Below are 21,188 nucleotides of genomic sequence, written 5' to 3' on the forward strand. Positions count from 1 at the left end.
CAGGAGAAAATTGATGTTATGGGTAATACAGTCTTGCTTTCCTTTTGGTTTCAGTTCTGACAGAAATTCAAGGTGTAAGAACTATAAAGAATATCATCGTTCTTTTCCAAATTGATGGCCTGGGCTGCTGAGTCAGTGATATTCTACACCATCATATTAATGCTGTAATCTTATTATTACCATAATCACTACTGCTTAGCAATTTCCTCAGCTCAAAAAACGAGTCAGAAGAGTTTCTGCTTAAAGGATTGTGCTTTGGAACCAGATAGATCTGTCTGGTTTTGCTCCTATTTTTTTCATACTCATGTCTTTTCATTCTAACAGCATATCCACAAGGTAGGTTTCCTCATTCCCCTTTTTCCCATGAGGGAGTTAAGGTCTGGAGCTGTTAAGCACCCCTCCTCACACTGGACAGATGGCAGGGCTGCACCTCCAGTCCAAGGCTGAGAGAGCTAGGGTTGTATTATTTCCCTTCAAAATGGTTCAGGGATAATAAGTCCCTGCATATTGGCATAAAGATAAACCAAGATAGGGCTTGTGAACCAATCAGCACCATGTCCAGCCCAGAAATAAGTCTTTAAAATAAATTAGCTCTGGAGCCACTGATGAAATTTGCCTTTCTTATGTTTTTAATAAGAATCAAATTAACTAATGGGTATGACAACAAATGGAGGGAGGGAGGACTACTCACTGATAGTGCTACAAAAAGAGTTTGTGATGATGAATCCAGTTAAAATTGCCAACCCCCAGCATTCACTAGCCCCTCCTGCCTTTCTTTTCTTCAGAGAATTTTTCAACATCTAACATATTAGACGTTGCTAGATAGCAAGCTAGGTAGTTAGAGATAGATAAATATGGATTTTTTTTCTGCTAAGGAGTGAAATGCTATCTCCATTTCAATAAATAAAAGATGATAGTCTTATAAACGGTGGACAGTCCTCCTCTTGATGTTAAGCAAGACTACAGACTTGACAAATATGTATCCATCCATTAGTAACTGCAGTTGCCACAGGCAAGGACAGATGTAACATATTGTCTTTTACTTACTAATACTTTTATTTTTTCATGTTCCCACTAGAATATAAGTTCCACGAGAGCAGGAATTAAAGTCTGTTGTGTTCTTTGTTGTACCCTCTGTGCCACAAATAGTGCCTGAAAATATTAAGTCCTCGATAAATTTATTTAAAAGTGAATGAATTAGCCAGCAAATTAATGCATTCATTTATGATAGAAAAAATTCATTCCAGTTCTGAGATCTTATGATCCTGTAGATTTCTGTGAATTTCTCCGTCATTCCTACTTTTGAAGGATAGGGTAGTGGAAAGATACCTGTCTCTGGAGTTTTGCTGGCAAAGTCATAGGTATGTCATGAATTACAAGCCCTGTGTAAAACTTGCCTTGTTACCAGCATTATTCTCCGTGTGTTCATCCACCAATGTCATGTCAAGAGAGACCATCCTGCTTTTCTCAGCACAAGCTCAGGGAGAAAAGTCACAGCCACAGTCCGTTACAATCTTCTCTAGCAGACGAGCATCTGCTCCATCTCTGGGATTCCACAATCTTCTCCTATTCCTTTGATCTAGACAGAGTTCTGAATCCTTTCTCACATGGACTCCATCTCTCTTCCCATCTGTACTGTGTATTTTCCCGGAATAATACAGATTACAAGAGAGATATAGCTGCCTTAATTTCTAATGATGTCCCTAGCAATAGACTTGAACTTTTATAAGCAAATGCAATTTTCCTTGTTTCTTCCTGTCTTTGCTGCCATACTTGCTATGCCTTTTGGGGTCCTTCTTAGTGTCCCAGAGCTCTGTTCTACTGCCCACTCATATATCTCACTCTCCCCCTCTCATAACACTTCCATCAATATATTAGTCTTCACCAACCAACTGTCACCTGACTATTACTCCATAACCAATAGTCCAGGCTCTCTATGGAGCTCCAGACTCATTGCAAGCTGGACAACCTCACTCGGAAGTCCCACAGTCTCAACATACTAACATTTATATCATCATCTCTGACATTAAGCATGCATTTCTATCTGAGTGAATAGAATGTACCATCCATCTAGCTGCACAGCCCCAAATCCTGTATGTTGGCCATGATTTTTCTCTCCTTCTCGCTCCTTTTCTGCTTCTTGGCTTCTAGCTGGTCTTTGAGCTAGGATGTGGGTTCAGCATCCTGATGAGTCACAAATCTAGCTGCCCCTCATTGGCGTATCCTGGTGACAGGTCTTCATTATGTCACACATACATGCTTTTAGGCCCCTTTGCCTCTGATCTTTGCTTTCTCAAGGGCATTCACTTCACAGGGGCAGAATGATTTTCTAGAATGCAACCATGTCACTGTCCTGTATAAAACTTTCTGTGGCTTCTTCAGGAAGGAGTTTAAGCTTCTTGATCTGGCCACAACCTGGCGCTAGTAATCCCCAGGTTCCTCATCAATGAATGGCAAATATTAAGTCCTCTCTCACAGAGTTGTTGTGAGAAAAAATGAGCTAATCCATGTTGTATGTGTTTTATTTGTTCAGTATACTAGCACATGGTAGGTACTCAGCAAATGCCAATCCCTTCCTGACTTCTTTCTCAACCAACATTTGGAACTAATCATGGATTGCATTGAAGATTTCTCTTCTGGAAACTGAGTCTAAAGCATTTCTACCTGACTTTTCTTTGCTGAGACACAAGTGGAAGGGCCCCACCCCCATGCAATTTAATCTCCAAGATGATAGATGATCAAGTAATTAGGGCAGCAAGCATTTGAAATTGTGTCAGCTCCCTGATGGTTCAGTTCCTCAGCGCCTGGCCTAGTAGTGAGCAAAGCATGTGCTTCTCTCTTCGTGCTGCTTCCCCAACAACTCTGGGCCACTGCCTGCATGGCCAGAAGGAAGGAAAAGGGTATTCCTGTGAGCAAGACCAGCATCTTTCCATCTCTGTATATGTGGCTTTTTTGTTGGGTAATTAGGGTGGGAGGTGATGGAAGAAGCCTTGGTTTTAGAATCAATGTGACTTGAGTCCTGGCTGAAACACTTGCTAGCATGTATCTAGTATAAGTTAACTAACCTTTCTGAGCCCTGATTTCCTCAGTTCTGGGGAGAATGCTCTTCATCTCATTGGATTCTTGGAAAGAACAAATGAAAAAATGGATGAATTACATAAGACCCAAATTATTGCTACTAGGTACACTATGCTGAGGAGCATTCAGGAATTCAAGGTGGTATTTTCTGAGCAAACTTTCTTTTCCATGTACGGCCCTTGTGAATTGGGACTTGCTAATTATCCAACTGAATCTGAGTATATTTCTTTTTAAAACTGGGATAATTGCCCCACATTCCTCAGACTGGTTATGGATAGGTTCCTGGTAAACTGTAAAGTACTAGTAATCATTATTAGTGTCATGATGCCAGTGATGTTGGATAGAATTATTTATCTTTACAAATCAGGGCAGTGAATAATATTAAAAGATAGTGCCCTGGATGGAAGCTGTGGACAAGTCACTTTGTATCTATTTCCTCAAGTATAAAGTTAAGAGGGTGAGCTTGATGGGCACCTCAAATAAGGACTGATACACAGCAAGAGTATGATAAATAGAAATAGAGTAAATGCTCAATAAATACTTATTGGATGAATTAATAAATGGATGAAAAAGTGAAGATTATGTCCAGGGCTATGTTGAAGTCTCCATGGAATGAGCAGCTGCATTATATCTATCATGGAATATTACATGTATTATATGTGAGGGTACTCATGTAGCTTTCTCCCTCCATCTCCTGCCAGAATAACCTCCTTCAACATATATTTGTGTGCTCTTGTAATATGGCAAAGATGAACTCCCACTTATCCAGCCCCTGGTGACAGGGCAAAGGTTGATGGTAAAGGTAAAGCCCAAGGAGATTGTCGTAGGATGTGTAATACCAAGAAGGAGTAACAGTATTATCACCTGGGAAGTGCCCTCAGCCCACTCACATACAGCTCAGTATCAAAGAATATTGAACCCATGAGTCAGAGAATTTTAGTGATTTTAACCCACAATGTTCCTTTTGAGCTTCTAGAATGTTCCAGAAATCTGTGCAGACATCTTTAAGCTTTCAGTGTTCTTGACAAGTGGTGAATGAATATGTCCCTTTTTTCTAAATATGGCTGAATGAAAGAAAGAAAACACTCCTGCATGGAATTTGACAGCATTAGAGAATTTTACTGGCTCAGAATCTTACAGACATGGAGTCTTCAATGAGGGTTTCTACCAGAGCCTTCACCCAGCTTCTATTACCGTACCCTCAGCTGGCCAGCATCTGTGTGCATACTTTCAAAGATGAGACACTTGCTGTCCTATTTGGCATCTCATCTGGTGAGCCAAGACCAGCCTGCCCTGGCCTACCCCTTGAATTCTGGTTCTGCCCTCTAAAATCTCACAGTAGAAACCATGTCCCTCTCCTAGTTGTGCCTACCTGAAATGCTTGAGAATCGTGCTGTTGTCCTGGTGACTTCTTCACGTTCAATCTGTCTTTGTATTCTTCTTGCTTTATTATAGTAATATATGACCTCAGTTGAGATGAAGTTTATTATGTACCTGGCATTGTCCTAAATAATTTTCTGTCCGATTTTTTTTTTTTTTATTCTCACTATAGCCCATGAGTACGGAGATTTCATTACATACCCATTTTACAGAGAGGGCAGTTGAGGCACAGCCCAGCTAGCAAATAAGATGGCTGGGATCTTATTCAGGGCATTAGCCACAGAGTCCACACTCCTAACCTCTCTGACCACTTTTGTGATGATATTAATAAGGTAATATAAAAACAGCAAGTCCCGACTTAACATCACTGGTAGGTCCTTGGAAAATTGCAAAAATTCAAACAAAATGATGTACAACAAGCTAATTGATATAAACAAGAGTTAAGTTCCTATGTGCTATTTCTGGTCATAAAAATGTCACCAAACAGGAATAAATACCCCAAACACTTCTACTATTCAACAATCATCTATATTTATTCATATTCCAACCCTTTCGTTCCATTCCAGTGAGATTATGTTAATTAAATCCATAAGATCATTATCATATTTAAAAACAGCTTTCTGAGGGTTTTCAGGCTAAGAAATGAATCTGTTTTCACAACCCAATGCCAGGGTCAGGCTGAACGACTCCACTGCTCAGAGTGCCCCTGTGTGTGTGTTCAAAATGGCACCTACTGCCTTTTCTGCCTCACAGAGGCTCATGTTATTTCTTTCTGGTTCTGAGGCTCTGCCTTTTTTCCCCTACAGGAAGCGCTGTCCCCTACTTGGGTAGCTTTTCGTCTCCCTCATCACTTGCTCTACTCTATCTAGTTCAGGATTTAGCCTGAGAAAGTCCCCTCCCTACCCCTTGTGGAGCACTCTGTGAGGGGCCTCAGGACCCCCCTTCATAGGGGGACTTATTGATCCTGCTGCAGGGACTGCAGTGGGCAGACAACTTTTGCAGACCGGTGCCTTCAGGATTTGCCTGAGCTGCAGAGAACTGCCTCTCCCATGGCCAGCCCCTCCCGGGCCATGGCAGCCAATCACTTGGATGGAGGGATAAAGCCTGGGCCATCTCACCCAAGTCAGACAACAGCTCAAGGTGGTTCTATTTCCAGGACCCCCTTGGGGTTAGCCAAGCTTGTCTTCTGGGTTGGTCTGCAGTGGGATGTCTTCCTCTGGCAACGTCTGCATCCTGTCTCTGCATCCTGTCCCTCCTTCAGGTAGGGACCCCAAGAGCCCTAGACATTTAAGAAACAGCCTGCACACTATGTCTGAGAGCAGCCCTCAGGGAGAAACCCCCCAACCTGTGACTGTGCCCACTGCTCCCTCTGAGCTGGAAGGGGACTGCTTTACCCCACTTACACTCTTGATATAAATGCAGCCTGTACACCTTTATAGCACAAACCAGTGTCTGGCATGAACTGGATTTATTTATAGTTTGTCTTCCCTACCCCCAGTTTCCTTTACTAAAATATAAGATTCTTGTCTGCCTCAAAGGCATTCAACAGATTCCAGGTAAATGAATATAGTCTAATATAATGCTAAAGCTCAGCCAGCCCTTGCAGCTAAACATCCTAGGTTCAGATCCCAACGGTGACACCTACCAGCCAGCGATCTTGCACAAGCGCTTAAATGCTGGTCCCTATCAGCAGTTGAGCCACGCACACAAAGCACAGAGTAACAAAGCACAATGAAGAACTCATTGCAACACACCTTGGCAATGAATAATCAATTCAGCCATGGGATCAGTGTGAGGATTAAATGATATAATAACTACACAGATTGCTTCATTACCACAGTGCCCAGCTCAGAGCAGGCACACTCAATGAGTGCATCTGTTGGCATCAGCACTAGCTCCTGCTCACTGATGAGAAAGCAAGTCCCCGACCTAGCTTAGGCCCTGCAGTGCCAGGCACTCTGCTGAGCTCTCTGGAGGCCGTCAGCTTCCGAGCATCTTCCCTTCCTTACCCCTTAGGGCAGAGACCTGCCTTTCCTCTTACAAGGGAACACTGCCTAGCCCAGTGCCAGCCACACAGCAGACATTCCACCCGTGCATTTCAGAGAGGTTGGTGTGAACCAAATGTCAGCGTCATCTCAATTGCTCAAATGTGGTCTCCATGGTGATTCCCAGCCCAGCAGTTTGAGGAAGGTGCTTCCAGATCTGGGGGCTGGCACACGACAACCTCCAAACATGTGCCATATTTTTTCGCATTTCTCAGACAGATTGTGGGTTGTGTGTTCATTAATTAAGATGAGAGTAATTGGTCCCAGCAAATAGTCTGCACATCAGCTCACAAATTGTGTGCACAATGAGGCCCCATGGTTCATTCTCTCCCATTTCATATCTCCATAGCTGGTTCCTTGGCTCCTGACTGTTTCCCAAAATCCCCAGGTCCTCATTTTACTGTAACAGTTGAAGAATAAAGGGAGAGTAGGATTTAAATGGAGTTTCCTTGGCTTATTGGAAGTCTATTCATGCCCAGGGAGGGAAGGAATAATAGCCCCCCTCACATGCATGTGGCACTCTGTGATTTTTAAAAATACTTTCATGTATGCAATTTCATTATTCCTCACTTCATCGCAGGGAAGCGGTTATTATTCTTAGGGTGAAGAACTCAGGCTATGAAGCTCAAGTCTCATCTCTTCCACTTAGTAGCGACTGTGACCTGCTGGGCTTTTTCATGTGTTATTTTCCTACTGTGAAATGTCATGGCTGCATAGGACCTACTTCATAGCATTAAATTGTGGACCAGATCAGGTAATGCAGGGAAATGACAGAATCTACATAGTGGACTCCCAAGGATTTTGTTGTGAACATACCCATTTTACAGGTGGAGTTTAAGACTGAGATGTCTAGTTATGTGGCCAAGGTGTCTAGCTTGTCGTGGACTTGAGAAACATTTAGATTCCAAGTTCTCTGTTTTCTAAACAGAACACAGTGCTAACTACCATTGTCTGCCTGTGGGCTAAACTGGAATTAGGTTGCAGTGATTCTACAGAGTCCTCTTGGAGAAGTTGTTATTCACAAGGAGTCCTGCTCCCTGCAAACGTTTCCTTCAATATTTTTTACGATGAGGTTAATTTGAAACCATTGTAAAGGTGTCATTCTTTCCCCACACAAGACAAAGGTGACTTGTACCCTTCCTCAGTTATTGTACCCCCAGGCCATTTCAAGGTGCTATTGTTTACAGCATCATGACCCCAAAGCAGCCACAAGGCTCTGCTGCTTGCCTTATTTTCTGCAATTACTATGTTCTTTTCTGTCCCTAAAACACTTGGTTCTAATGGAATAGGCCTCTTCTGACATTCTGCTATTGAGGACCAGAGTCTCCCTGGTGGTGAGCACCATGCTGTCCAGCTTACTGCTGGGCAGTGCCTAGCACAGTACCTGTCACTTGGGAATCCTCAATCAGCCCATGTTGCCCTGATGAATAAACCAATCAGTTGAGCAATAAATCAAGTTTATTAATTCATATGCTAGGATTTTGGATTCAGACTTTCTTTGGCTTTTTAGTTCTATGTCTTGTTTATTCCCACATGGGGTTGTCTCTTTTCCTGTGCTTTTCTGACAGGTCTTACAAATGGCCCACCCAGATCCTGTGCCAGGTCCTTTTGGGCCCATCCATGGGAGGGTGAATATAGTACATGCTGTCTCTCATCTCTGGGCTGTTAGGAAAGGGTCAGAGACTTTCTCTCACTCTCTCTTTTTTTTTTTTTTTAAATTACCTATCTATATCTATCTATCTATCTATCTACCTATCTATCCGTCTGTCTGTCTATTTATTTATTTATTTATAGAGAGCTGGGGTGTAGGCCAGAGGTATGAGGGGTGAGAGGATTCACCAGAGACAGAGTGGGGAGCAGAATAGGTGCATCTACTGAAATACATTGCTGAGGGGAGCAGTGGGCGAGACAGGAGAGGTCTACTATGCCATGTGGGTGGTTCCCTGGCCAGGGATTGAGCTCAGGCTGGCCTCAGCTGTGAAAGCATGATAGCACTGAGATGTGACCCCTAGGGCACAGGGAGGCCCCTCAGAGACTTTCTCAAAGCAGAAAGCTACCAGGTGCGCAGGCAGGACCTCTGCCTATGGCCCTCTGACTGAACATCAACATCAGGCTGAGATTCCTGGAGCCACAGTGAGTGTTTCCAGCCAGCACCAGGAGGGTGGAGCCTCAGCTTGATGTCTTGCCTGTTCACTCTGTGGCTTTGGACATTGTTCAACATTCGCTGTAGCATGGCATGCTGTAAGAAGGGTGTTGGAAAGACGGCTCTCAGAGAGCTGTGTGGGAGTTCATTGATGCAGGGAGACTAGTCAAATGCTGCTGGAATAATGTGGGTAGGGGCCAGGACCTTCCCTAGAAGCCCTAGCTGAACCATGAATAGGACAAAATATGCAGTTGAGGAGAAAGCCCTGGACAAGGAGGAGTAAGGCCAAGGTTCATGGACTCTCATTGTTTCGAGATTGGTATTTCTATTTTTCTCTTTTTGTTGTCTCCATTTCTGCATGATTTCAGGTTGAAGATGATAATGTTATACCAACAGCCATTCTGGAAGAGATACACTGTTATATGAAGTGGTGGCTCTAATAATATTCTCCTTTCCTAAAAAAAAAAAAAGACTTAAGGTCTAATTCTTGTCTCATCATTGATAACACCTGACCTTCGTCTAGCTCTGTAACTATCTAAGCTTATTCCCCAGGCTGTGCATTGGGGCCAAGTTTTTTTTGTCCTGAGTTATTTGGTTGTGTTGTAGTAAAGATTGAACAAGGTGATGACAAGAAGAGGTTCGAGAAAGACAAGTTATGCCACATGAGACAAACTGAGTGATATTGTAGGGAAGAGAGGAGCTATATGTAGGCTATTTTAATATAGAGAATCTTTCCCTGGATAAGAGGGCTTTTTTAAAAAGTAGTGATTTCGTTTTATTTTTTTTAAGTTGCATTGTCGGTGTTTTGTTTTTTTTTTTTTTTTTTTTAATAGAGGCATGCTTATTTATTTATTTATTTATTTGTTTGTTTGTTTATACATGCACTGGGTACAGTCAGAAGCACGGGAGGGTGAGAGAATTCACCAGAGCCAGAACATTGTCGGTGTTTTTTATCAAGGCAATGCTGATTTACAACTCTGTATATGATTTAGGGGTGTAGGCTCACACCTATTCATCCCCATAATCCTCCTTTGGGCACCCTACCCCCTTTGCTCCCTACTTCCCATCTTCCTCTTCTTGTAACCTCAGTTCTGCAGTCAGATGTCTAGGGTTTGTTTTGGTTGAGTTTTGTCTTTTTGTTTGTTCATATCCCACATATGAGCAAAATCATCCAATATTTGTCTTTCTTCTTTTGACTTATTTCGCTTCCTATAATCCTCTCCAGTTTCATCCATGTTGTCATAAATGGCAAGATTTTAGATGAGATGGCTTCTAAGTCCAAGAGAAAAATTAGTTTGAGCTCACAGCTAGGTCATTTAAGCAGAAAATGATTTTTTTGTTGTTGTTGTTGGCCTCAGTTTCCTTACTATTCAATATGCAAGTTAGATTTAATGGTCTTTAAAATTCTACTGGGGCCAGGTTAGAGTACTAACTTTGGTTCATTTATGAATAGCAGATTTGTCCCATAGAAGAGAGTTGTCTCCCCATCTTTGGAAAGGACATCACTTACTACTCTTTTCAGGACCTTCGCTGCCTCATCTAATTGTCACACAGTCCAAGGGGCAGGCTTTATTACCCCCAGTCCACTGAGAAGGAAACAGCCTCAGAGAACATGATGGCTTACATTTTCCCTCCCCCTCCAATTGTGCATGTTGAAGCCTTACCTTCTGGTCCCTCAGAATGTGGCCTTACTGGAAATAGGGCAGTGCAGATGTCATTAGTTAAGATGAGGTCATTAGGACTGGTCCTAATCCAACAGGAATGTTATCCTTTGGACACACACACATACACAGTCATATAAAGGTGAAGGTAGAAACCAGGTGATGTTTCTACATGCCCAGAAATGTGAATTATTATCTGCAAACCACCAGAAGCTGGGGGAGGGCATGGGGCAGATTCACCCTCACAGACCTCAGAGGGAGCCAAGCCTCCTGTCACCCTGATCTATGACTTCTAGCCTTCAGAACTGTGAGACAGTAAATGCTGTTGTTGAAGTCACCCAGTGGATGGTACATTGTTCCATGGCAGCCCTAGAAAGCTAGTGCTCACCTGCAGTCTTACGTGCATGCCCTCCATACCCTGGAATGTCAAAGCTGTGCAGGTAAAGGGACAAGGCCAGTGAAGATTATCTCAGACCCTGAGTATCCTCTTCTCTGAGCTACAACTTGTCCTCAGTGCTCCTTAAGAAAGCAAATGGGACCAGGAGTATCAAAAACCCTTCCTTTTCCTCTACATTCTTGCTGGCAGCACTGGAGGCAGCAGCAGGAAGGCACTCTGCCCCTGGCTTGGCTGGTTTCTCCAAACAGTGGCCTCCTCCTGCCAAAGAGCCAGATGCCCCACATCAGAAAATGATGTCATGGCAGGAGGGGGTATGTGAGCCGAGGTAATCACAGAGAAACTGCTCAGGCTAATGTCGCCTTTTGTCTAACACCTCGGGGCTCCTGGCCCAGGTAGCAGGGAACTGGCAGTTTATCCCAGGACCATGCACACATACTTATAAAACCAGAGACCAGCCTTCCTATTAACATTCACTCAAATGTAGTGTGCTCCTGGGCAGGGCACTCCCACAGGCCCTGCATAGGATGGAAATATTAGGAAAGGAGGACCCTCAGGAGAGAGTCATCCCCTTCTGAGCCCCTTAGATTCCTCACTTCCCCCTCACACTTTCCTCTCTTGAGGCAGCTTTAACCAATCCCTTTCTGCCCAGGGGATAAAACGGTCTCAGAAAGGTGATGTGGTTCTTCCAAGGTTAATCAGCAAGGAGAAGGAAACCTAGGATAAAAAACTGGCCTGACTGCAAGAGTCTATGCTTTTGCTCTGCAGCACAGACCATAAGGCAGAGAAGCAGTGTCACAAATCTGGCTTTCACCTGCCTGCTCCTTAGCTTAGGGGCTCAGACGGCTGGAGAAGGAACACAGCACACTGGGGACACTGTTTGATCTCTGGTTTTCTTCCTAAATTCCAGATCTAGCCTTGTCTTCTAGCAGGTGAATCGTTACTGACTCTAAGAAAAAGTCCAGACTCCTTGCGTGCTACCTAACTTTGATATCCATCCTCATCCCTCCTTCTGCCACACACCCCAATATAGAAGGGAGTCTCAGGCCGCTATCCCCTAGGGGTGTCCTCCCCACTTGCTCTTTGCTCAGGCTTTTCTTTGTCCCAGGCTTGCTATGTCCTGCCCTGAACACGAAAATTCCTTCTCACGTGATCACAGTTAACCACCTCCCCTCCCCAGAATAGCCTAGTAAGTTCTCCTATCACACTTCTCAGTGCTGGTAGCAGCCCAGAGGCTGTGAGGATAGACCCTGGAGCCAGACTGCCTGGGACAGGCTCCTTTCTCTGCCTTTACTGCTATGTAACTTTGGGAAAATAGCTTAACCTCACTAACTTCAGAATGACCGTAGCCAGTGCCTAATCCATTACATGGTGGAAGGATTCAATATGGTACCGGCCTCTATTTAGTACCTCCAGCTCTTAGTAATTATTCCTGGCCTGTCTGCCCTTTGGACTCTGTGCTCCTTGAGGGAAAGACTATATTTTATTTATCTCTGTATCACTGATCATTCCTAACACTGGACCTAGTGTCTGATGGAAATATACCTGTTAAAACAAATATGTAAAAGTATATATAAGTCAAAGGAGATACTAGATTGATGACAACACTCTCGTATGTAGCTAGCTTCTTCCAGGTGATAAAAACATTAATAATAGAATTAACTAATGTCTATTGAGTGGTCACTATGTGTCAGGCACGGTTTTAAACACTCTGCTTGCTAACTCATTCAGTTGCCTCAAGAGCCCTATGAAACAGTTACTGTCATTTTCTTTATCATTTTATGGATGAAACAGCAAAAGTTCACGGGTTTCAGTGATTTCCCTGTGACTACACAGCTAAAACATAGCAGAGCTGGATTTCACCCAGGTTGCCGACTCTGCACCCATGCTGCTTCCAGGGAAGGTGTGCTGGCAGTGAACAGCCCAGGGAAACAGCAACCTTCTCTCAGGCAGGACAGAGTGAGGGAAGCAGGAGGGGACAGGGCTGTGTCTGGAGGAAACATTAAATTGAGACCTTCACTGCAAACAGCCCTGGCGAGTTCCTCACTTTTCTCTCTGACTTAGTCTGCTTGTTCCTTGAGGAATTGAGATGGAGCATATGAGCACTTGGCTCAGGTGTGGTCTTACCTGAGGACGGCAAGATAGGCAAGGTGACTCCTTCCTTTTTCTGTATGTGATATATTCCTAGTAGCTGGAGGTATACTTGACACACAGAACATGTTTAATATTTGGCAACTGAATAAATGGATGAGAATTCAGGAACACCGGGATTCAGTAGCATGCACAGGCATCCAATTTCCATTTATGTTACTTTAAACCACTTCTCATCTGTATGTCAGAAAACCCAGGCTAGGGCAGAAGGTGCACATCTTTATGTGATGAGATTTTATGTATCTAAGAAGCCCACGTCTCCTGTCATCAGCTTGTACAGAGGCTGTTGAGAATCCTGCATTTTCAGAGCTTCAGCGGGTGGCATCGCTATGAGTGATGAGGCCCCCGATGGTCTCAGTGGTGAGTAAATATTAACACTTTGAATCAGTCGTGCCTTCTTGATTACTGAGAAAACTGTTCGTAGGCTGGCAGAGAGTTATTGCGCCATGCAACAGTCAAGCGTGGGTGATATAGTGGGAGCGGGCGGCATAAATGAGTTTAAGGCAAAGATGGATTCACACTTGGAAACCGAAATCATATGGTGGGGTTGCTGGTGGAATTGCAAAGTACACCTGGAAGAATGCCAAGAAAAATGCAGATGGGCCACTGGCTGTCTCAGCCCGTGCTTTCCATCATGGCCAGCTGTAAAATGGGGAAATTAATAGTACCTACCTCATAGGGTAGTACGGAGGAGTAATGACTTCATACAACTAAAGTAGTTAGAAGTGAGCATGTAGTGACTGCTCAGTGAATGGTCATCAGCGTTAGTGCACGCCAGGCACGATGAATACAGTGAGGAATAAGAGACTGCGTCACACTGCCCTCATAAACCTCACAGTGTAAGGATGACCACCCACATAACCTCTGTGCAATGTGATGCAAGGTATAGTGATGGCAAAAGTATAAACCATAGTGAATTGTAGAGGATGGTTTAACTAAGCTGGACTTGGCGTGTCAGGGAAGATCTCATAGATCTTCCGTGACATGATGGAAGAAATAAAAAAAAGTGGGAGGTGGTCGTGTGGAGAAAAGAGGAGAGGATTCTCTTAAGCAGAGGGAATAAATAGCTTCTGCAAAGACCTAGAGTTGAGAAAGTGTCGCCTTGTGGGAAGCCAAAGTTCAGGGGTGTTGCAAGGTGCACTTGGTGGGTGTATCATTTTCCTAAGGCTGCTGTAACAAATTTCCACAGACTGAATGTCTTAAAACAGTAGATTCATTCTCTCACAGTTCTGGAGATTCTAGAGTCCAAAGCTAAGGTGTTGGCAGGGCCATGTTTCTTTGTAGATTTTTTTTAGAGGTCCCAACCCAAAAGAATGTGTCCTATGCCCTCTGGGGAAAGAATTCACTAGAAAGCGCTGGGTGTAGTTAAAGCAAGTAAGGCTTTATTTGAGCTTCGTGCATGAGGGAACCAGTGTGCAAAAAGAGAATTTAGCCTGATTCCTCAAAGCAAGTTAAAGGTTAAATCCATGAGGTGAGGAGGGGGAGGGGGAGAGCAGCATCAGTGCTTGTTTTGGGGTGGGCTAGGCCTAGGCATGTGCAAAATGGGTCACATTCTAACTACACACGCAGCTCTCAGCTTTCTCCCCCCAGGAAATTGTGCGATAATCATTAGTCAGGATCTAATGCGTTTTGTCCATCATGCACTTCTTGGTCGGTGTGTTGGGATGAATTATTTGAACAGGGTCTTCCGGTCCTTGATTCAGTCCACCTGTTCAAAAGGGACTTGGGGCAACTCATCCTCATAATCCCTTTTACCTGTGCCAGCTTGTTTTCATGTGAGGATCCTTCCTTGCTTCTTCCTAATTTCTGACAGATGCCAGCAGCCTTTGGCATTACTTGACTTGTGGCTGCATCTCTCCAATTTCTGCCTGTTTTCCCCTCACCATCTTCTGTTTGTGTCTCTGTTTATCTTCTTCTAAGTCCATCAGCTATTGGATTAAAGATCACCCTCCTCCAGTGTGACCTCATTTTAACTCAACTAATTTCATTTGCAAGGACACTATTTCCAAAATAAGGTCACATTTCAAGGTTCTGGGTAAACATGAATTTTGACAGAATTCAACCCAGTACAATGGGACTGGCCATGGGAAGTAAAAGTGGATAAGAGGACAGGCACCAGATGATGAAGAGATTAGTAATAAACGATAACAACAAACCAACATTCGTGAGCACTCACAATATCTAGAGAACTCTGGTACTCCTCCATCTGTTAGTACTTTCCATGTATAAAATACAGCTTCCCTTTGAAGATGAGAGAATCAGGTTGAGTGAGACCAGAGGGAAAAATCAGAGCTCAGAGTTTACAATGTGCATCATCAGTCAGGATCCCAGTAGGAAACAGATGGCATGCTTGGATGAGGATAATTCAAGGAGGGTGTAATGAAGGGACTGTTTACAGAGGTATGAGCAGGTACCCTGACTTTATTCCTTTTTCCCTCTGTTTTTTTGTTGAGACCCCATTTGCCTTCCCCAACTCTGAGAACAAGCAGGCTTGTTGATGTATCTCACACATATCAGCCTTGTGGTGCACTGAGACAAATGGAAAAGACTGGAGTGGATATGTAGAGGCAGACAGACAACATCTTGCACTGGGATGCTGATGAAAATGTAGACTAGGGGTCAGAACACAGGCAAATGAGGTTTTGATGAGAAAGAAAATATAACCTAACATTAAGAATGAACACAGCATCTGGGGTGAGACAGGCTTGCATTCAAATCACTGACTCACTCCTCCTCCAACCAATTGTGTGACTTTGGGCATTGCCTCCCCTGAGATAATATACATACCAGTATAACAAAGGCACTTTGCAAGTGCTTTGCACTTGCAGTAAATACTCAGCAAGCACCCACTTCTCTATAACTTCTCTGTTGTTATTATGAGCAGTATTGAACAGTAATCTCTTGCAGTGGGGCTTCTCTGAAGGCCTGTGGTCAGCCACATTCTCACCATACAGCACCAATTCATTCATTTCTATACTCATTCATTCAATATGTGTTGGTGAGCATTTGTTAATGTGTCCATCATTGGTTTCCTTGGAAGTGGCAAGAAATGGAAACTAAATTCTCCACCTCCACATAGCTTACATGCCAGTGGGGAAAATAAACAGTAAACAAACAAGTAAGAAAAAAGAGACCATCAGGAAAGGAAAGGGACCAGTGCTGTGGATCAAAACAAAGCAGAGAAGGGACTTCAGGGGAGGGTATTGCAGGGGCGTGGATGATGCAAGTTGTAATACAGTGACCAAGAGGCATCTGAGATGTGATTTCTGAACAAAGATCTGAGAAGTGTTCAGGGAAGCCTTTCTGATGCCTGAGGGATGAAGTTCCCAATAGAGGGGAGAACAAAGGCACTGGGGTGCATGGATGGCACATGGGTACAGCTGAGAAGAGCAAGGGTGAAGCCCAGGGGCTGAGCCAAAGAGGTCAGAAAGACTATAGGAGAGAGGTGAGATACCTGTTGTTGTTGTTGTTTTTTTTTTTTTTTTTTTTGGAGGGGGGAGGGCAGGTTTGAATATAATTGACATAAAACATTTTATTAGTTTCAGATGTACCACAAAATTATCCATATTGCATATCAGAGGCTGTGGTTTATAAAGCAGCTGCATTCTGGATGGCACGTAGGCCCTTTCTGCAATCCTGGGCACCCACCATTAATGTTGTTCCCCCACCTGTAAAATGGGGATAACATTCCTGTGTGATCTCCAAGGAGATTGTGCAGGCCCAGTGAAAAGAGGGGTTATGATGTGGCTTTGAAAATCATTACTAGGCAAGATAATATTTTTATTGCTTAGTAATTTTGCTTTACGCCACCTGCTGCTGAGCAGAAAGGCGGCCTGTGGCCTCTCGGATGAGGCTGTGCTGGACCATTGCTTGACAGCGGGTTGTCCTCTCTTTTACACAGAAACTCATCTTCTTCCATAGCCTCTTCAACTTCAGGCCGTGGTGTTTAAGACAGCAGTTTCTCCCCACTGAGTTCCATGCCCCAAACCTCCTCGGTAGAATTACAGACCAGTAATTCACAGAAGCCTGTTATTTATCCTATATGCAATAAAGACTTTCTGTAGGTTATAGGAAATAAATGTGCTTTTTACTATCATCCGTGGTTCTTATTAAACTTATCCCCTCGGTGGGGAAATATCTTTGCAGGACCAAGCAGTTTTATGTCTGAACGGCCAATGAGCGATAATGGGTTTTATGTCTAGCTGTAACCAGCAGCCTTGCGGGCAGCCCTTCTCTCACTGCAGTCAGGAGTTGCGGGTTTCTCAACCCGCAGCGTGTAAATACTTCTCACTAATGCTGTGGTTGGTGCTAGCAAATAGAGAAGCTGGTGTCCCCATGCTTATCTGTTGGTAGAAACATGGAATTTGAGAGGCATTATGGAACTGAGGCAAGAAACCTGGACCAAGAAATGAATGGCATGGGATTTATGAAAAAAAGACAGAGCAGTGGAAGGAACGCTTTGCCCTGGGAGAATCTTTAAACCATAAGTTATTTCATTTTTTTCATTATGGATACAGGGGCTGCTCTGTTATCTCTCTGGAAAAAGAATGGAAGGAGCAAAGGCAACTAAAATTATTAATAATTGCTCTGTAATCAAGCACTTTACACATGATGTGTCCTTTGAAACTGATGAAATTGACATTTTAACCCCAATTTTATATATCATGTGAAAGGAGATTCAGAAATAAGAGATTTGCAGCGAATACATACCTGAAGAAGGGTTGAAACCAGGCAAGTTTTACAGCCCAGAACACTTATGAGACATAGTGTCTTCATCTGTAGAATAGGCATGATATTCTAGAAGTGTGGTACAAAAGACCAGCATGGTGCTGGCAGATAGTTCGTGTTCCACAGGAAGAGAGTCCTAACTTCTAGTGCCGGTTTTGTTCTTGCTGGCTAACTCCTCCCCTCTCTTTGTTTCCTTCTTTGTAATGTGTAAGTGAAAATAAGCAAGCAGCAATAGTATGGGTCCATGCCGTAGGTGAGACCATGGGAAGTAAATGCAAACCAAGATGTTATCGAACTATGACAGTATGGGACTCTTACACTTTTGTTTGGAATCAGTGTTGGCTTAGCATGCAGACTGATATAGAGACAAATGTAGATGTAAAGATAATTATTGGGTTTCTTTCTGTACAGTTGGGTCAGTATCCATTGGTCCCTACCATATGGCAGCTACTTGCAAATATTATCCTTATCGTATTTCCAAGAAAATGTAAGTTCCACGAAGACTGGAATTTCGGCTTGCTTTTGTATATCAAGGTATCTTCAGCTCCTGGAACAATATGAGGCATGCAGTGGAACATTAGTAACTATTTGCTGAATGCACTGAGGCTATTTAGGAAGAGCAGTAGTCCAACCCCTTAGCAACTCATGAAGATACAGCAATGTGGTTAATTCAATCCCTTATTCCCTAAATACTATTTGGATTAACGGTCTTCTCTCTATTACTACCACAGGTCACATCCAAAACCCCATCTTGTTTCACTGTTATTTCTGTTTCAGCTTCTACTTTGTTCTCTCTTCCATCACTGAATCTATATTTCACTATGTAGCCAGGAAGACTTTTTAAAATATATAATAATATCACTCTCTTGTTTAATGTCTACCAATAGATTCATGTCTTTGGAGTGTTGGACTTAAACACTTTTCAGGCTCAGAAAATCCTGCTGGAGCTGGCCCACTAATATCCACTCATTGGTCCCTTTCTGTTCTGAATTAAACTGCTTTCTGGTTCTCAATTATACCATTTCTCTCTCTCTTTCTCTTGCTTCTGAGAAAGAAGCTCATACTTTGCTCATACTATTCTGTCTGCATTGAACAATGTCCTATCCTCCACACCTCATCATACAATCTTTTGTTTAGATGATTTCAGTTCATCCATAGTCTTCATTTAATATCACTTCTTCAGGGTGACCTGCCAGAGACCTACCCCATAATATCCCCAAGTTCATACTTTCATATTGCCCTGCATGTCCCCCTTTAAAATATTTGTTTTCCCCACCAGGCTAAAGGTGCCTTGAAGGAAGAGGTAGATGACTCTGTTTTGTTTATTGCTATATATATGGCATCCAGTGCCTGGCAAATGGCGAGAGCTCTTTTATTCATTACCCAGGGGCACTGAGATGCTATACTGCATTTCACAAAGGGTACAAAGCAAAGTCATGTTCAGACTCTGTTTTCCAGAAGCTCACAGTGTGCTAGAGAAGATGCCAGATGGATAATAAGCAGTTACAAGGTGAACACAGAGGTACTAGCAAAGTATAGTTGAAAGCTAATATGGAAATATATTCAACCTCTCTAGTAATGAAAAGTGCAAATAAAATTATAATATTTCAGTGCTTGTTACCTTACTCATATCCTTTCTAGTTGCAAAGGGATTTAAAGTAGTTATTAATCCTACTTGAGGAAAAAATATCCATAGAAGTAAAAAATTAGAACAATAGGGAAAAAAGGGTCATTCTGTCTGCAAATTTGTCCTGTGAGGGAACAAGCCTTCAGTCCAAATGAGTGGTTTGGATTAGATGAACATTTTAGTTGCCATGGTGTACTTTACTTCAGTTTGCTTGGCTCTAGAAAAATAAAACACAAAAGGTCGGTTATTAGAAATTTTATATGTCACTGGGCAAAACATTTATTTTCACTTCACTTAATAAAATCCCAAATTCCCTGGTTTTTCTTCTGTATCAGAAGGTGAAATTTCCTTGGGAGAAGAAAGCAGGTCTTACCCTGCCTTCCAGAGTCACCTTTGGACTTGATGTTTTATCAAAATCATCAGCTCAGTAAGACTTTGCAAGTGACTAGAAGGTACCCATGTTTATTCTGTGCCAGTTATGTGCCATGTGCTATACAAGTCTCTTTTATAAATGAGCCTATTTAATAATCTCCAAATCTCGAAAATCTTAGTCCATTTGCATATGAGAAAGCAGAAGCTCCAAAAGGTTAAGAAATATGCCCCGAAACTCTGGTTATCAAGGAGCAGGGATGGGATTTAACCCATAATGATTCTGACTCCAAAGCTTATGTTACAATGGCAAGTGGAGGAATTGAAGAATAAGGAGGGGAAAGAGAGAAGGAATGCAAGAATAAAAGGGGGGCTAGAGGACAAAGCAAGGGAGGGATGGAGAGCAAAACAATAATGGATGGGAAGGAGGGGTGAGTGAGGGTGGAATTATACATCTTTTGGCGCATAGTCTAAGAAGAAAGACAAAGAGAAGGGTCAGAGTTTCCCTGGAGAAAATTATTCCTGGCAATTTAGAGAGAGATTTTCTAAAACGGCAGGTTAGGAACTCAGCCACTGTCGAAGGCTTGGCTCTCCGGAAGTTCCCCCAGGACGGCCTCCTCTCTTGCCACCTCATTATCTCTGGAACAATCTGCATGGCCAGTAATGAGGGAATCTTAATGCCAGCAGTCTCGGGGGTGGTAATGGCCCTTGTGTGGGAGCTCAGGTCACAGGTTCAGACCTGGATGCTGAGGAGTGCGCTGTTGCAGAGCTTCCAGCCATCCCCCTGGACTGACAGTCCATTAGCCCTTACCCCTCAGCAGGGAGTAATGAGAAGGTGAGGCCCACTCCAGAGCCCCCTGCCAGCACATCACAGGGTGGGGGTGCAGCTTCCCCCCAGCAAGCCCTTCCTGCTGCCGCCCCTGCAGCCCCCTCTTCTGCAGTCAGTGCTTGCGGTCAGCCTGCGGGATGGCACTTGTCGGGATTCTGGCTCCTCCCCGGCTCTACCCTCGCAGAAGTGCAGGGAAATCACCAGGGAGCCAGGTAGCTCTGACTTCACATTTGCAACCTCCTTTATCATTTCCAACTGAGGGCCCACTCCATGTGGTGGGAAAAGAAAAGCCTTTGGAATCAGAGGTTCAGCCTGACATCTTTCTCTGTTCGCTGTGTGGCCTCAGGTGTTACTTCATTCCATTTCCTCGCACATCATGAGGAATAATACTACCAGTCTCCTAGGTTTGTTTGGGCTGTTATTTTTCACTTGTTATTAATAATCATAGCTCACATTGGGGTCTGGGTATTGGGTTCTGTACTGCTTTACACAAATGAACGCTGGTCCATACAACTCGACCTCTAGACATAGCTCTTAGCTCTGATTTACAGAAGGAGAAACTGAAGCTGAGGCTGGACCAGTCTATGTCAGAACTAGGACCCAAAGCCTGGTCTCTCTCACAGAGCTTGTAACCTTAACTACTGAAATCTTGAATTTAACACCCAGAGTAAGAGTTTGATAGAAAGTACATTTTCGATAAGGTTACTTCTTTTTTTCCTCATGCTTTCTCTATGGCTAATATATCGGTTGGGATCCAGTCAGAAAATAGAAATCTCCCTAGGT

General features: G+C 43.4%; 1 protein-coding gene across 2 annotated transcripts in view; it reads left to right on the forward strand.

The window, feature by feature from the left end:
* Positions 1 to 21,188, forward strand: part of DAB1 (DAB adaptor protein 1) — a 1,108,601-nt gene that overhangs the window by 154,174 nt on the left and 933,239 nt on the right. Inside the window, exon 1 of one of the 2 annotated variants that reach the window (XM_054691842.1) lies at positions 4,068 to 4,350. The exons of the other annotated variant lie outside the window; for it this stretch is intronic. The gene's annotated coding sequence lies outside the window, so the exon portion shown is untranslated. Of the gene's footprint in view, positions 1 to 4,067; positions 4,351 to 21,188 lie in introns of those variants that run through there. 2 annotated transcript variants of the gene reach the window in all.

The sequence above is a fragment of the Talpa occidentalis genome, unplaced genomic scaffold, assembly GCF_014898055.3.
Source record: "Talpa occidentalis isolate TD23 unplaced genomic scaffold, MPIMG_talOcc4v2.1 talOcc4.9, whole genome shotgun sequence".
Taxonomy (NCBI): Eukaryota; Metazoa; Chordata; class Mammalia; order Eulipotyphla; family Talpidae; genus Talpa; species Talpa occidentalis.